General features: G+C 40.0%; 1 protein-coding gene and 1 long non-coding RNA gene across 2 annotated transcripts in view; one reads left to right on the forward strand and one right to left on the reverse strand.

The window, feature by feature from the left end:
* The window catches only part of LOC309531357 (uncharacterized protein), a gene marked incomplete at its 5' end in the record, with an annotated part of 151,362 nt that overhangs the window by 64,229 nt on the left and 68,581 nt on the right, over nt 1–18,552 (reverse strand). The gene's annotated exons all lie outside the window — the stretch shown is intronic.
* LOC309531411 lies at nt 10,742–16,735 on the forward strand. Its single transcript, XR_014219306.1, has 2 exons — nt 10,742–10,830; nt 16,369–16,735. It is a non-coding gene; the product is annotated as an uncharacterized lncRNA (long non-coding RNA).

The following is an 18,552-nucleotide window of genomic DNA, read 5'->3' on the forward strand; positions in this document are numbered from 1 at the left end:
GATCCACAGCTGACATTTGAATAGGGGTAGGCTCTCCAGTCCCTCACTGAAAGAAACCCCCATCTTGGGACATGGGCCAGTCCACCTCAGGGTCTGATGTCACATCTTCACCTCAGTTGTAGGAATGCAGTTGTTATTTTCCCCCTTCCCAACATCTACCCAACAGGCAGACTGGGCCAAGCACTTGCAACAGTATGTAGGTTCTCAGAAACAAATCCTTGCCTTCCTACTGATAATCTGTACCCAATAAAGTTGTGGTCAGCCTTTCCCCTAGTTCTGTGTCCCCTGTTCTTATTTCATCATCCTTCTACCTAAGAAAGGACAGTGTATCTGTCTGTATCTGTATCTGTATCTGGTGTATCTGAAGAAGTGTGCATGCACACGAAAGCTCATACCAAGAACTAATTTAATTGGTCTTTAAGGTGCTACTGGAAGGATTTTTTTTTTTATTTTAAGAAAGGACAGGTTAGCGTAAAAATAGATCTGGCTTTGTCTCAGCCTTTAGATTTTAAATGTCACCCTGACAGCTTCTGAGACTGACAGCCAAGTGGAGCCAACCAGAGAAGCCTCCTGTCTGTGACAATCATTGTGCTGTATTTTTAAAGTCATCATTTACTGTAGGTTTCCATTTCATATCAGTCTCTTCTTTGGAAAGTGGCAGTCTTGAATAAGAATGTGCTATTTCAATAAAAGTAATATAGAGAAATTTCATATATATTAATATTGATTTCCCAAAGGGCAGGTTCCATCATCACACTCACAGATTACCCATTCATTGCTATTTAACATCTTAACCATTGCAGACAGTTTCCAAAATACTGACTAACTTTGACATATGTCACAGGAATGCATGGCTAATGCTGGAAAATATAAGCCAATGCAAGTTCATTTTTCAGTAAGACAAACTGCTCCTTCTCAACAGAATTTCAGTGCAGTTGATTTATGGAGCCAACCACGCTGACACTTAGGAAAGAACAATTTCAGCATCAGCTAATACTGTTAAGTCGCAATAGAGCCTTATATTAAATTAACATATTTCAAAGCATGACAGATGCTTAAGCAAAAACATTTTATACCTTCAGATAAAAAAGAAGCTGCGAAAGAAGATAGTTATAGGTCAGACGATAAAAGGCACATATTCAATGGCCTTTATAGAAAGGAGAACACTGTATATAATATGTAAGAGTGGATTTAAAGGCTCTTCCACTCTCTAACTGTTCAAAAGGAATATGTAACCTTTGCTAGTTCAAAGAATAGAGAAAGGATGAGGAAGGGGGAAAAAACCATTTCCTACAGCAGTTCCTGACTACTTATGGCAGAAGAGGCCATACCACTTTCCTTACGTATGTGACCTTGTATGTGACCATTGGCTTGTATACAATGGTGTTGCTCAGTTCATGATAAACCTTACATCAGTGGAATGGTTTCACCACCTTGAAGCCACCTGCAGCCCAACTAGACCTGCTCTGAAGGGTCACTCAATCACCTTCAGGAGATTTCAATAGGTTAGATGGAGGATAACCCAAAATTGGTTATCACTCCATTCTGCTGATGGAAGCTTTAGCATCAGCTGAGTGACACTACTGGATATAACATCAAATGTTTTGTGCACAAATGGATCTAGAAGAAGAAAAACAAGACAAAACTGGGCCAAAACAAGGAGCTGGGCCATTGGTAATAGTTTGAGATGAACCAGGAGTCAGAAGCTATGGACTTGTCAAGACCAAATAACAGGCTTTATCCCTCTCTGAGTTGTCAGCTCCTTTGTTAGTGTGTTGCAGTATTCGACCGAGACCAATATGGAACCAGGTTTAAATTCCCATTCATAATCTGTGTTACAGTAATCCAGTCAGAAGGGTAGCAGGGTATGGATTGCTATGGTCAGGTTATCCCCATTCAGTAATGGGCATGGCTGGTAAACTAGGCAGAAGCAGTAAAAGTCAGCCAATATTACTGAGCCACCTGGTTTTCCTGTGACAATGCTGAATCTCAGATTGCCACCAGATGACCTACAAGCCATTTAAAGCAGAGGGCAACCCCATTCAGAAGAGGTCGTGTTGGAGTCATCAGTGTAGTCAGCTTCCAAGGTTTGCAAAGAGATTCACCCCATGTCTACTCAAAAGTAAGTACTAGTAATGTCTGTGTATTTACTCCCAAATGCATATGCTTAGGATTGCAGCTGTTGTTTTATTACATTGATTAGTCATTCTTGTTGTGCTTTTTAATTTGTCACTTTGAAAGAAGTACCTCTAAAAACAGGCTTCTGGGCCTTTCTGCTCATTTTTCTCAAGACAATTTTGTAGTGGAAACAATTTAATTAGCTCTTTGTTATCAGTAATGAGATAGCTATTCTTCTCTGTCTTCAGCAATAAACATTAGTTCCAGTTTTTACCAAGTTTCAAATAAGGTCTCAGTGAACACTTTCACTAATAAAGCATTACTGTTATAAGTGGATATGTGCATTATCAAACTCTCTTTCTTTTGCTGAGTTTTAATTTGTTTTCCATGCTTGCTTGACTTTGATTTTCTATAGTGAACTGAGCCACCACTTAATAATTTTTTTTAAAAAAATCATTTTATTTGCATATTTTCTATTGCATTGGCAGCAGAAATTCCTTAAAAGTGAGCATCAGTAAGAATTAATAAGGTATATGATCCTCCACCACTGTTGGTTTTTTTTCGGGCAGGGGAAGGTGCATGACCTCTGAGTTCAACCCCTTATATGATCCTTTCAGTGTGAAGGCAAGGAACTCTCCATGCACCCTGAATTACCATTATATTTCTGCCCCAAAAGGGCTACTCGCTAGTGCAAGCTTCACTTACGATAGATTAGAGGTTATTCAGCTGACCCCTGCTATTTTTCTGCAGTAGAAATGATCTCCCCCTATACCCCCCAACCGCCTACGTTGGCACTCAGGACAATACTTTAACACTCCACTGATTCCAAAGGTTTAAACAAAATTCTCCAAGAAAGGCTTACAATTACTTAAGAGTAGTTTAGAATTCAGGGTTCAGCCCAATGACTTTCCTTCTTCTAATTGTCAGCAGCTGCCCAACACTAAAAATTATGAGGACAAATATTACTTTTTGCTTGACAATGAAACTAAGGAATAAGGGAAACTAAAGGAAAAAAACTATGCATATTGGATAGCCCACAATTCTCATGATGCATGATGTCAACTGCTTTTTAAAGAAAAATAAATGAAAATGCTTTAGTAATGAAACATAAATTCACTGGAACTAGCCTTTCACTTTGTTAGGGTACAAAAAAAATGGAATCCCCATTCCTTGCCAATTTGAATATATTTTGTAATACATTTTCTCTTTAGGTGATTATTTTCCTTTTTTTTTAAGAATAGTGGAAACTAATGTAAGATGATTTTGCACTATAAGTGAACAGGTACATGGTATGTGTCTTACCATTCTGTATTAACTTATATGGTTAGTTGCCCTTACTTCCCCCTTCAGTTCCGGTTACAGAGCAGGTGGGGTGGAAGATGGCCAGTGGACCCAATTCACACCTGGCTCTTGTCTTCCACTATTTCATCTTTACATACCTAAGCTTACACATAACCCATTTTAGGGACTTGCTTTGATGTACCGTATTTTTCGCCCTATAGGACGCACCGGCCCATAGGACGCACCTAGATTTGGGGGGGGAATAAAGGGGGGAAATTATTTTTTTCCCCAGGCATGGGGCTGGGGCGGGGGAAGTCCGAGCATCCCCCACCCCAGCCCCCAGAACAGGCAGCTCTCCGCAAGCCGTTGGAGGCCAGTTCGAAGTCGCGCCGGGCTCCCACAGCTTGCAGAGAGCTGCACGAAGCCCGCTCTGGGAGCATGCGGGGCTGGGGGAGGGGAAAGCCCAAGCTTCCCCCATCCCCAGCCTCCAGAACGGGCCCCAGAGCTATCCTGAAGCTGGGCGCAGCTTCACGATCGCTCTGGGAGCTTGCGGGGCTGGGCGAGGGGGAAGCCTGCCGCCAGCCTCCAAACCACGTTGGGAGACACCGGGATGGCACGCTGCGCCTCCCCACTGTCCCCCGAGCTTGCGGGGCTGGCGGCAGGGAGAAGCGGGCTTCTCCCCGCCGCCAGCCTCCAAACCACATCGGGAAACAGTGGGATGGCGGCGTTCCGCCTCCCCACTGTCCCCCAAGCTTGTGGGGCTGGCGGTGGGGCTCTCCTGAAGCCTGCATTCGCCCCATAGGACACACACACATTTCCTCTTCATTTTTGGAGGGGGAAAAGTGCATCCTATAGGGCGAAAAATACGGTACATGGTTTTCTTATGCAACTTTCACACTGTGAGGCTGTGCAGGCATGATGAAAGAATGCTAGTAGAATGCAATAGACACTACTACTATGTACACTTTCATATATTTGTCTTCCTGACTATGTGTTCATTTAGAAATCCTAATCGGATCCTTGATGTATGCAGAAGCACAAGGCAGTGATCTCCTGGAAAACAGGGTCACACACATTCATGCGTGTTGGGAGGAGCAATGATTAATTGAGTTACAGTAATCCTGGAACTTAACACACATTTCACTTGTGCACATTCAGTTTTACATGCTTGGGGGGAAATTAAAATAAAATATAAAATATAAAATAAAATAAAAGCTGGAGCCAGCACTGATGGGAAGAAGCCATAAAGCCTTTCTAACCATCTGATTCCATCTATTTAGGCCTCAAAGCACAATTACATGTGAGGGGAAAAATGCAGCTAGCGCTGAAAGCCTCATTTACAGTAGTGGATATATGAACAACTTTGATGGATTATACAGTTGGTTCTCTAAATTATAACCTAAGAGTCAGCAAGTATGACTGAATGTGTTCACAGTGGGTGGGCCTATCTTGCTCTTGTTTCCATGGCAATTCTTTCCCCCCTAGTTAGCTAAGAATTACAAACTGAAACACCTGTGTGCAATGATGCATGTGCCTAATAGAAAATCAGACAGACAGCTGGTTCTGGAGTTGGGAATTTGGGAGAAGAATTCAAGTTAAATAGCATACAACCCTTCAAAACTTTTTGGTTATAGAAGTAGATCTGTACAGGGTAAGAAATTAATCTGTGTCCACAAAGAAACTTGCTGGATGTGGCCCATCTTAAATCAACTGCTCCATCTTGACTCCAGTAATCTGCTACCACTTTTCCATACCCTTTTAGAAAATTAAAAAATGCCCAGGCAGGTGGAGATGCTTACTAGTGACCAACTTAGCAACTTAATGCAAGGTCTTTGTCCCTGCCTAATTACCCCCCAGTAGGGCTGTACTGAAACCTCTCCTAAAAAAAATAAGTTTGCTCTAGCTATACTTAAAGAGAATTCCAGCTTTCTGGCTCTTTCTCAGGACATGATAGAATTTCTTTAGAATTTTGGTGGAAGTGGAGAAAGGCTTATCTTATCATTGTTTTGGATGGCTTCTGTGCTTTTATTTCCATTTTAAAAATCTCAAGCACTCTGCAGCCTCCCTAGCTGCCTACTTATGCTGTTCTGAAAAAGGTGCATGGGGTAAATTACCTCATGATGGCTTTTCAACAGTGGCATCACTGCCATTTACTGGGAAGCTGGAGTACATTGGGAGGTCGGTGCTATGGCAGTGTACTCACACAGCCCTGTCCTTGCTACCTTCCTACCCATAGGAGCCAACTCCTAGGGGCTGAGGGGTCTTGGCCCCACCAATAAAATATTTGAGGGGGCTGCCCCCCAGTTGATGGGCATTGCCATTCAAATGGTGTGTGCGCACCATGTCATGTGATTGATTATGTGGGAGGCGCTTATCCCCCATATTTTATTAAAGTTGGAACCCCTGTTCCTGCCCTGTAATGACCCACTACACACTTCCACAGCATGCCAGCCACTGTTGTTTGTTCCACCAATCTCAGAAGCTCAGGGTGGGAGAGGACATTCTCTTTGGCAGCCCCTGCCTGTTCTAGAACTTGATCCCCAAAGAGGTACATTGGACATCTTCATAATACATCTTTGAGTCCATTTTGAAGACACACCTCTTTATCCTGGCTTTGACACCTGCGTTCTATATTTTTAGAAACCACCTTATTTCTGTAATTGTAAGTTGTTTTACATAGTTTTTTAACATTGTCTTTTAAATTTTGTAATCCACCCTGGGATCTTAGGGTGAAGGACAAGCTATCATCAACATCAAAAGTAATCTTGTAACATCTATTTTTCAGAACTAATGTAGCTAGTTCATCATTGATGTACATTGTGACATCTCTTATATTTTCTGAGAAATAAGACGACTAGGATGTTGAGATAATAAAACAAAATGCAATAAAATGGGGAAATTGCCAAACTAGAAATGGCAGTGACCTTTAAAATTCTCTCTCTACAGTGTCTTCCAGTCTTTAGGTTATCATGATACTTACTTTTAAAAAAGAGTACCTAATCCTTCTCATGGAGGTTTTGGTGAAGGAATGAAGTAAGCATCATTGGTTTAATCAGACGCTCTGTAAAAAGTTGCATTACTGCATCTCAAATAGACGCTATGTTTCTTACAATAAAATGTTATAACGAGATGCATTTCATAATATGAATCTCAGTGGCAGGTGTTTAAAGTAATACAAAGGAAATTATTAAGTTAACTTCCACAAGACTAGTAATAGGTTCCCAAATAGCTCTTCTGCAGAGGCAAATAATTATAAATTTGAAAAAGCATACTGTTAATTCGACACCATTGTAATGACATCTCTGTAGGTGGCACATATCATGCACCATTTTATAAGCTTCTTAGGAGCCTAATGGCAGCATTTGCACAATAGGGATACAGGAGGATGAGGTAGCATAATTGCAGCATCACTGAAGCATGACTACATGCTAATTAACAAAATTGGAACTGCTGCACTCATGCTCCCATTTCATCTATCTTATTTCATTTACTTTTACATGCTGTTATTGCCAAAAAATTGCTGTGTGTGTGTTGTTTGGATATTATGGTGATTATTGTCCACTTGCTGCTTCCATGCTGCTGTAGTACAAAAGCCTGGTCAATTGGCTAATGGTTTCATCCCAGAATCTGTTGTTCTTAAGAGTCTTAGGCAGTCATCACCTTTCTAATCTGGCTGCTCCTAGATCTTGCTACATTCTCTTTGAATAGCAAAACTCAAGCTAAAAAAGCTACATAAATGTGTAATGCAATAGACACAGATAAATCTTAGCTGGCAATACTACATTTGGTCAGGTCTACAATTATAGCTGGATCATAAAGAAGGCTAATTGCCAAAGAATTGATGCTTTTGAATTATGGTGCTGGAGGTGACTCTTGAGAGTCCCATGGACTGCAAGAAGATCAAACCTATCCTGAGTGCTCACTGGAAGGACAAATCCTGAAGCTGAGGCTCCAATATTTGGCCTTCTCATGAGAAGAGAAGACTCCTTGGAAAAGACCCTGATGCTGGGAAAGATGGAGGGCACAAGGAGAAGGGGACGACAGAGGACGAGATGGTTGGACGGTGTTCTCGAAGCTACAAACATGAGTTTGACCAAGCTGCGGGAGGCAGTGGAAGACAGGAGTGCTTGGCATGCTCTGGTCCATGGGGTCACGAAGAGTCGGACACAACTAAATGGCTAAATAACAACAATTATAGCAGTCTTATAGTAACCCCATAACTTAGAAACCTGAATCACAGTACAGCTCATGTTAGCATATGAAGGAGCTTCCAAAAATTGTGCTAGCTAGAATAGGGTGCCAAGAACCCAGTCAGTCAGAGTTCCTGTCCCCATGGAGGGAGCCCCATGCACATACACCTGTATAGATATGGTACCCACTTCATACTAATAGCAATCATGCATTGGCTGGGGGTGGAGAATGCTGATTGTACATATTGGTATTTAAGAGTTGGTGCTAATCAGCCTAGTCTCAGAAAATGGCCAAAGATAAAAAGTGATCAACATTATAAAAATGAGCACATTGATGACATGATGGCATGGACTGTGCCTGCACTGTGAGAGGGAAGGATGCAGGGCAAGCTGGTGAGCTTCACATTGAAACTGTCACATGGATGTCACGTGGCTGTCACATGGAGCAAGCTTCTTTTATTCTGCTTCGGAGACTAGGACCCGAACCAATGGCTTCAAGTTACAACAGAGAAGATTCCAGCTAAACATCAGGAAGAACTTTCTGACAGCAAGAGCTGTTTTGACAGTGGAATGGACTCCCTTGGGATGTGGTAGACTCTCCTTCCTTGGAGGTTTGTAAGAAGAGGTTGAATGACCATGCATGATCAAGATGAGATTCCTGCACTGCAGGGTGTTGGACTAGATCAGCCTTTCTCAACCTTGGGTCCCCAGATGTTTTTGGACTACAAATCCCATCATTCCTAGCCAGCATGACCAGTGGTCAGAGATTATGGGAGTTGTAGTTCAAGAACATCTGGGGACCCAAGGTTGAGAAATGCTGGACTAGATGATCCACGGGATTCCTTACAACTCTACAATTCTATAACTCTATAAAAAACAGCATTACAGCGAAAACACTGAAAAATCATTTGGTCCCTAATTCTAAACATCAATGAAACACACTTCCATATATGAGGGGGTATGGCAAGGACATATTAACCAGAATTTCCCTATAAAAAGTGGTTAGAAATTTCTAGTTTATATTCCTGTCCATAAAAGTTGTTTAATAAGCCGTTAGTAATCACAATGCCAAATTGGGTTGATACTTCTTCTAGTTGTCTTTTAAGTTTGTGTTCTGTCCTTCTCCAGAAGCATATGTGATTAGAAATAATTTTATAAGACAGTACTGATTGTGTTGTTTTGCTATATGCCATTTATCAAATACCTGCACAATGCTTTGAACAATGTACACTAACCAAATAGAAAGGCAGAATGGCCATTTGCAAAAATGCCCAGACATGTAGCTGCAAGACTTGACATAATGTAGTGGTTCCTATTTGCCTTGATTTTGTAACTTGGCAGAGCTACAGAACAGCAAAATGGAAAAAAATGGGCATAATTTCTAAAGAGGGCCTGCTTTAAGAGCAAGACTGTGACCACCTGTTCAGCTGATCTGTTTTAAAGCAATGCAAAAGGAAATGTTTGGTGAATAGCCAGAGGAAATGCAACAGTGATATCACAAAGAGCAGAATCAGGAGAAATGTGACAGAAGCCCCTGCCCAATTTGTTTGAAATGAAACTGGTCACTCTAGAATAAACAGCAGGGTAGGTATGAAGGATATGATGACAGCAATCAGGCACAGTAGGGTGTGCTTTGCCTTTGACATCAAATGCATTTGGCTGAGTACCCACCACAGCCACTCCAGTAGGGCATGGACAGCTTACTAATGTAACCCCTCTTAAGTGATTTGATGTTGTTAGTGCACTACTCATGCATTTTATCTTTGAATTAAAAACACAACTATTATAGCATTTGAAAGTGACACAACATATGTCCTTTTGCAGAGAAAACATGCACATGATACTTATTCAAATGATCAGAACACATTTTCTTCTTACGAACTGAAAGCAAAACTCAGGAAATGAAACGGGGGGAAACATGACATAAAGCAACTTTACATGATAAAACAAATGGCAGCAATTAAGGAAGCAATCCTAAGCAATCTGGAAGGGCAGTTCAGGGGCTCTATCTTCACCTGCAAAAGGACATCTGCCCCTGGTGGTGGAAAGCTCACCCAGCATCAATATCCTTCTGAAGGCAGTAGAAGAAGAAGGGGGGGCAGTTCAGAGGCAGACCGAGGGAAGCCTTGGAACTGCTTGATCCAAACCCTTCCCATTACATAAGTTACGTAATTTTGCCACAGCAGACAGTGAGCCAAATGTGACGGTAACTATCCCATTATTATGATATTGACCTATACCTGGGGAGATTTATTAGTTTACAGCTAAAGATCAATTTCTCATCCCAAATATCTTCCAATACAACTGGAAGAGATAATAAGAGTACCACAAAATGATACCATGGTTTAAAAAGGGACTAGTTAATAGTTCAGGGGCAATAGCAATAATAACAAGAAATCAATCAGGCGTCGCAGAAAAGAGTAGACCAGCAAAAGAAATAAAACATCAAATGAGACGAAAGCCAAGTTCCCTCTCCCTTTTCACAGAATCATTCTATTTGTTTTTCTTAGGGCAAGATAATTTCTAAGAGGGGTGTTGGGGGGGGGTGTTGGGGGGCATCTTTATCTTACCCTAAAGACAAGGAGGCCTAGATTAGTTTTTTCTTTCCTTAAATGAAAAGTTTAAAAGAAGTTTTGCCAGTGAGTCTTTCATGTCTTGGCTGTGTTCCGACTTCCTTCCACTATGTTCATCTTCCTGTGCCAGCTCACCATGGAAATAATGCTAATGCTAGCATTGTTTCTGTGGTAATCTGGCACAGGAAGAGAATGCAGTGGAAGGAAGTCAAAACACTACTGACAAATCAGTCTTCCCTCCAAAGCCTCCTGGACCTTGTGATTATCATCAGAGGCCCTTCTCCATGTGCCTCCTCTGAGGGAGGTTGCAGAGGGTGGCAATCTGAAACCAAGCTTTCCCAGTGGTGGTTCCCCCATTTGTGGAATGGTTTCCCTAGGGTATTTTGTTTTGATTATCAGGTTGTTCTACCTTCTATAGATTTGTAAGGTGCTTTGAGATATCTTGTCTCAGACAAAGTGATGAAAAAAGTATGGTAATAGAAATAATTCAGATTTTCTTCCACACATATTGGAGTTAATATTACTGCTGGTCATTTAATCTCTTGTCCATTCTGTTCCAGGCATTCCTGCACATTAACAGTGGGCAACAACAGGCACTTTAGAACCCCCTCCTGGTGCCAAGTACTTTGTTGTTCCTGTGCCCTACAGTATCATGGAAAGTATATATGGTCAATATTCTTTTAAACTGTGTTTAAAAAGGGAGGAGTAGAAGGCTACTTTCAATGACATCATCTATATATGAAATATAGTATTTAATACTATACTTAATACTATATATTAAATATAGCAATCCAATGCCTAGTCGCCCTCTAACCCTGGTATTCTCAAAAATTCTTCCTAGTACAAGCCAGTTATTGGCACATTTTCTCTTTGGTCCTTCCCATGCAAATGAACAAATTAAATTGTCCCGGGGGGAAAGAAAGAATCTTAACTAAAACACATGTTTTCAAAAAAAAGACAAAGGAGATTTTCACATATAGAACACTTTTGAATTGTCAACAGAGTTCTTGAAAGAATCAGCAGGCAATGCCTTCTTTAGGCTGTATGAAAACAGATTATATATTTATCACTTATTACAGAAGCATTTTCAAGATAACCACTTGCACCACTGATTCCAATCTCTGTGAGATGATTCAGTATAATTGATGTCTACAGCTAAATTGCTCCCTAACCTGGCTGGTGCCAGATATTTGAAATGGGGCAAGGAAGTAAAGCAAGCATGGTTGTCAGATGTAAGGCAGCTACATCTCCCACACGTTGCAGTTCCAAATGCACTGACAACCTGCCCATCTATGTGACATTTGACAATATCAGCCAGCTGCTAGTGAAGCTGAGTAGGATGTTCCAAGAATTAGTCACAGGAAAGAGACCTTTGTTGGCTGTTCTTTTATGCCTGGTAGCATGAATTTAATAACATTTTGTCTTAATTCTCTCACTATATAAATCAGGAGTGGGGAAACTTCAGGCAGTTGATGTTTCTCTTTTTAAAAAAAATAAATCTTTTTTTATTAATTTTCTCAATAAACAATCATGACATTGAAAAAGAAAAAAAGAGAGAGAAAGAAGAAAAGGGGGAAACTACACAAAATAAAACAATTAAAACATCTATATTCACTCTTAGTATTAATCCATATTTTGGGATTCATCGAATCCTCTGACTTCCCTCCACTCCCTCCCCTGGTTCCTTTGTGTTATTTTCATTTGTGCACGTCAACAAAAAATCTTTATCTCTAACTACTTATTTAAACATTCTCCATAACATTACAAGTATTGTTGTTGTTTTTTTAAAAAATCCTGCTAATGTATTAACTTCCTTACATTGCTTTTGTATATATACAATAAATATTTCCCATTCTTTTTTATATTTGTTATTGTCTTGATTTGTAAGTTTCCCAGTTAATTTAGCCATTTCTGCATATTCCATTAGTTTATTTTGCCAGTCTTCTTTAGTAGAGACTTCGTGGGTGGCGCTGTGGGTAAAACCTCAGGACTTGCCGATCGTCAGGTTGCTCGGTCCCGTTGCTCGGTCCCAGCGCCTGCCAACCTAGCAGTTCGAAAGCACCCTCGGGTGCAAGTAGATAAATAGGGACCGCTTACTAGCGGGGAGGTAAATGGCGTTTCCATGTGCTGTGCTGGCTCGCCAGATGCAGCTTGTCACACTGGCCACGTGACCCGGAAGTGTCTCCAGACAGCACTGGCTCCCGGCCTCTTAAGCGAGATGGGCGCGCAACCCTAGAGTTGGACACGACTGGCCAGTACGGGCAGGGGTACCTTTACCTTTACCTCCTTTCCAGTGCTGGGCTAGCAATATTTGCACGGCTGTTGTTGCATACATAAACAGTTTTGTATTCTTTTGGTAGATCAGTTCCTCTAATTCCTAATAAGAAAGATTCTGGTTGTTTAACAAAGGTTATTTTAAACATTTTTTTCCCAATTCGTTATATATCATTTCCCATATTTTTTATATAACCTTACATTGCCACCACATGTGATAAAACATACCTTCCATTTCTTTACATTTCCAACACTTATTTCCTCTTGTTTTATACATTTTTGCTAATTTAACTGGTGTTAAATACCACCTATACATCATTTTCATATAATTCCCTTTAAGAAATGTACATGCTGTAAATTTTATATCATTCTTCCATAATCATTCCCAGTCTACCATCATATTATGTCCCACATCTATTGCCCACTTTGTCATAACACACTTGACATCCTCATCCTTAGTATCCCATTCCAACAATATATTGTACATTTTTGATAATAATTTATTGTCATTTTCTATTATTTTTCTCTGAAAATTTGAAATTTCATAATTAAATCCTTCCTTTTAATCCTCTTGGAATATACTGTATCATTCAATTGGAAATATTGTAAGCAGATTGTTACCTTTCCTCTTATTTTAACCCTCTTATTTCTTGAAATTTCTTCAATTTTAATTGCTTATCCTTTTCTTTTAACAGTTCTCTGTATGTTGCCCAATTAGGATTCATATTTATTTTTTTCAAGGATATTGCTTCCAGTGGGGAAAGCCACCATGGTGTTTTTTGTTCTAACAAGCCTTTATATTTTCCCCACACTTTAAAAATCACATTTCTTATTACATGGAAACTTTTATGTACTTTTGCCTTCTGATACAATAAATATGTGCTATCCAAATCTATTATCATGTCCTAAATCCAATAAATCTGTATTTTTTTAATATTAGCCAATCCCTCATCTAGCAAATGCTAGAAGCTTCATAATATAGCCCTTGATGCCTCTTCATCCAGCCTTCAAGAATTCTCCAGACCATGTCCTTCATAAATCCAGCAATATGCTCTCCTTCAGTGCTTTTTCCTAGTTGGGATGTGTCATGGAACTGTGGAAATGCTTCCTACTTCCTTGAGTAGAGGGTAGAGATATGTGTGTGTGTGTGTGTGTGTGTGTGTGTTATGTAGCCTACTGTACAAAGGAGACACACTCATTGCTCTGCCTAGTTTTGTCTCTGATCCCACTCATTTGTTGCCTCTGTGTGTGTCCACCACTGACATATGGCCCCAAAACTGCTGCCCACAAGGGAATATGGTTCTATGTGGAATAAATAGCCCATAACATTTAAGCTCTGTGCAGGTGGTACAGGAAGGAAATTCATACGGGCCAGTAGAAAGCAACTAGATTCATCACAATGATAGAGGATATATTAGCCAATAGTTCACAGCCTACAAATATAATGCAATCTCATTGACCTCATGCTACCTGGATCAGGGCTGATGACACTTATGGTCCACCTTCAGCACACTTTTAAATTGGTTGGACAGTACAGTGTAAATATCAAACAAAAGTAAAGCAAGATTACCTACCTGCATTATGATTCAGTGATGATAATGCTTTAGGTTTTCATGTTGACTTTGGCATTATTAAAATTGTTTCCATTTTACTGCTTTCAAAACAGTAAAAGCAGTAGAGTTCCTATAGGCAGAGTCAACAAATTTATACTTGCTGTTTCAGTTGAATTACAAAGTATGACGTTGTAAAGTATTAAATTACTTGCTTTCCTATAACAGGCAATTTCACAATCTGCCCCTCCAGATTCTCTTGGACTCCAGCTAGTTTTGCCAATGGTCAGGGAAGATACCATCATTCTTGGACAATACTGGTTATTTGGACCCATTCCAGTATGGGTTCAGGTGCAGTTATGGGGAAGAACTGGCCTTGGTCACCCTGATTGATGACCACTGTCAAGAAAGGGACTAGAAGAGTATAATCTTTCTCCTTCTTATTGATTTCACCAAGGCTTTTGATACCAGTCATCTTCTCTACCACATTCCTGACTTGGCTATAGTTCCCTACAGAGGTAACCTTCCAGCAGATGGCTTAGGGAAAAGGTGCTTCAGTTAGCAAGGCATCACTGGAGCTGTCCATGGTCCTATTCTTGTTTGCTCTCTGCTTTGCTTTGCCTTGCCTTCACAGGTTTATGCTTCTCCTATGAGCCTTGTGTTCTCAACGAGCGGGACACTAAGGAGAACTAGAAGACACAGGGACCTTAGTCCACTGCTTCCTTTAACAATCTTAAAATAATAAACAATATTAAAACTGAACCCACAGATGCATCCAACATTCATGGATGGAGAAACAGGAGTGGCTAGTTCATGAAATATTCTCCAGGGAAGGAATTAAATTATCCAACTGTTCAGGAAGAGCTCCAAAATGAACATTTTCAAATATTTGTCAGATAATAATAAGAAATGTAAGCTAAGTCTTGGTTAGAGTGTGTGATTCCAACATGTCTTATACCCCATAATTGTCTACTACCTCTAGGGCACTTTCCACAATTTGAGAAACTATGCTATAGCCAGACAAGGCCTGCTGACTCAATTTTCATATGGTGAGAGTGAATAATTGTGTTCTAGGTTACACAAATTAATGGAGGATAGATCTATCAAAACGCATTAATGAGGAGCAACCAAACATTCATTACATCTCTTGCACTACCTCTTCCACATAAGGAATACACATACATATGAACAGTTAGCAGTTATGAACAGTTAGCTTGCTTTCTAGAAGGAAATCCAAAATCCCATTAATTTAGCAATATATTTCTCTGTCAAAGTTTGTTCAGATTGAAAGCAAAGTTAATGTTGAAATTTTCTGTTAGTACATCTTATTAGAGGAGCATTTATTTTCCAAAGAAAAGACCTTTGGAAAATAGCTGTTTTGATGTAAGTTGAAATGATTTTATTCTGATGTATTAAAATGCAAATAACCTTTCCAATAAAAGGCAGCTGCCCAGTGTTAACCAAAAGGACAGTGTGTGAAGGCCAACTGTTTAACATTTACTGCAGAACGTCTGACCAATATGGCTTCAAAAGGCTGAAGAATAATTGGAAATTGAGGTTCCTAGTTTTATTTATTGGACTTTATGAGCTTTTTATGTATTTGGATTAAACAAAGATGTAAAACCCTGAGGTTAATAATGTGCCAAAAACTGAAAATATTTTGGTCCCCACTGATCAACAGGTTAATGACACAAGTGTAGACATTAAATGTGCAGATATTTTATCTATAACACATTTTTAAATATTCTGCTATAAATATTTTATTTTAGATTTCATTGTCTACATTTATGTGCATTTTTTAAAAAAACCATATCGTATTACAAGGCCTCTAAAAGTCTGCATGTAGATGTCTACATCATTCTCCAATGTTGTGCCCTCCAAACATTTTCAATTAAAGCCCCAGTTAGCAATGTGAATGGTCAGGGGTGATGCAATGCAAGCACTAGACTGGGGGAAATCTCTCTTGTAGTCATGTTCCAATGGTATAAGCAACCCTTATTCAGGACAGCTTAATTTTAGAAAAAAACCAATCAAGCATTTAATTAAGCTCTATTGAAGGCAATGGAAGTTAAGCAGCCACTCAAAATCAAATGTTTCTGAACTCAAAACCTAATTATGTAATTTCAGATTATTGTAAACAAGGAGATGTTTAGTTGATTTCAGATGTGCCTGGAACAGGTTTGTTGTTGGGGTGTAGAAGAAACTTGCTACTGGATGTTGCTTTGCTTTCAACTCCATAAACTTATTTTCCATTTCCTCCTACTTTCCCACCAAGCAAAGTACATCACCAGGTATATCAAGAAGCCATAATTTATGATAAAATACTTCTTTTACTTTGCCTATTTAATATGCCTATTTCCTTTGCCAGAAGGTGGGAATAAGCAACAAGGGACCAAACTGGGACCTAGTTCTCACCAGCAAGGAAGAATTGATTGATGAAGTGGAAGTACTGGGAAACAGGAGAAAGTGATCATGTCCTTCTGGGTTTCAAGATACAGAGGCAAGGGAAAGCTGAATTTAACCGGAGATGCACTCTGGGCTTTAAGAATGCCAACTTCAGAAAGCTTAAGGAAATACTGGTTGAGATACCACGGTCAGAAATACTCAAAGAGAAGGAGTTCAAGATGGATGGAAGTTTCTTAAAGGTGAGATATTGAAGGCACAAAGACAGACAATTCCAACAAGAAAGAAAAGTGGGAGGCGAGCGACTAAATAAACCAGTGTGGCTGCATAAGGAACTTGCAGATGAGCTGTGATTTAAGAAGACATGCACTGTATAAGAAGTGAAAGAAAGGGGAAATCAGGAAGGAGGAGTATACATAAGCAACCAACAGTTGCAGGGTGAATGTCAGGTGGGTCAAAGCTCAGAATGAGCTCAGGCTTGCAAGATTGGTTAAAAATAATTTTAAAAGGTTTATTTGGCTATGTTTGAAGCAAGAAGGAGAATAAACAAGTAGTAGGACCTCTAAGTGGAGAAGACAGAGAAATGTTATTGGGTGACAGAGAAAAGGCAGAACTGCTCAACACCTACTTTGTCCTTGTTTTCACCCAAAAGGAAATCAATGGCCAACCTGGTGATAACAAAATAAATGATACAAGAAGGGAGCTGCAGCCTACGATAGGTAAAGAGGGAGTAAGGGAACACTTCGTTACTTTACATGAATTCAAAAATCCAGGGCCTGATGAACAGTACACAAGGAAGTTAAATGAGTTTGTGGATACAACCTCAGACCCTCTGTCTATAATCTTTGAAAATTCTTGGAGAACAGGTGAAGTCCCTGCAGACTGGAGGCAGGTAAATGTAGTCCCCATCTTCAAAAAGGGGCAGGGGAAGAAGACCCGGGTAACTACCAGCCAGTAAGCTGGACATCAATACCAAGAAACATCCTAGAACAGATAATTAAACAGTGGTGTTTTATTCTGTCTTGTCCACTGTGTCCAATTCTGGGCATCACAGAACAAAAGAAGGATATTGAGAAGCAAACCTTATGAGGAATGGTTGAAGGAACTGGCATGTTTAGGTTGGAAAATAGGAGACTGAGAGGAGATATGCTAGCCATCTTCAAATATCTAAAGGGCTGTCACATGGAAGATGGAACAGGCTTATTTTCTCCTGCTCTGAAGGGTAGAACCCAAACCAATTGATTCAAATTACAAGAAAGAAGATTCTGACTAAACATCAGGAAGAACCTTCTGACAGTAAGAGCTGTTCAACAGTGGAATTTGCTGCCAAGGAGTGTGTTGGAGTCTCCTTCTTTGGAGGTCTTTAAGCAGAGGTTGGATGACCAACTGTCATGGATGCTAATGTTGAGATTCCTGCATTGCAGGGGTTGGACTAGATGACCCTCATGGTCCCTTCCAACTCTATAGTTCTATGATTCTATAAGGTTGATATCTCTAGCTATACAAAGTCCAGTGGGTCACGCTTTGATGCATACAAAGCCTACAACACTTCAAATATTCACAGTTTCTGGAGAGACTCCATATTACTTCCCACTCATCTTCATCTGAGTGAAATAACATAGAAGCATCCCTGTGTTTCTTCAAAGCATACCTTCATTTTGTCTGGGACCTTATCAGGACAGCTATTTTTTGCCTCATCAGTGGACTGATTCAAACATTATGGATCAAATCTGAGTGCTTTCAGAATCACTTCTATATGCCAGTACTTTGTACAGAGGTTGTAACTTGTTCCTGTCTATGCAGTAGTCCTGAATCCAAGTTCAAGACTACATCATATGTATCACAACGGCCACAATTCAACAATTCTCAATGCTTTGGCAGAAATGACCGGCAGAATCCAAGACCAGGAAGAAGAGTCGGTGGAAGAAGATTGGAAGAAATTTAAAGATTATTTACAGAAATATTGTAAAATTAATGAATGTTAGAATGATGTTGGATAGAAATTAAGGGGTTTCCAGCTGTCAAAATAAAAAAAATCCTTCCAGTAGCACCTTAAAGACCAACTAAGTTAGTTCTTGGTATGAGCTTTCATGTGCATGCACACTTCTTCAGACACACTTCTTCGTATCTGAAGAAGTGTGCATGCACACGAAAGCTCATACC

The sequence above is a fragment of the Podarcis vaucheri genome, assembly GCF_965113315.1.
Source record: "Podarcis vaucheri genome assembly, chromosome: 4".
Classification (NCBI taxonomy): Eukaryota; Metazoa; Chordata; class Lepidosauria; order Squamata; family Lacertidae; genus Podarcis; species Podarcis vaucheri.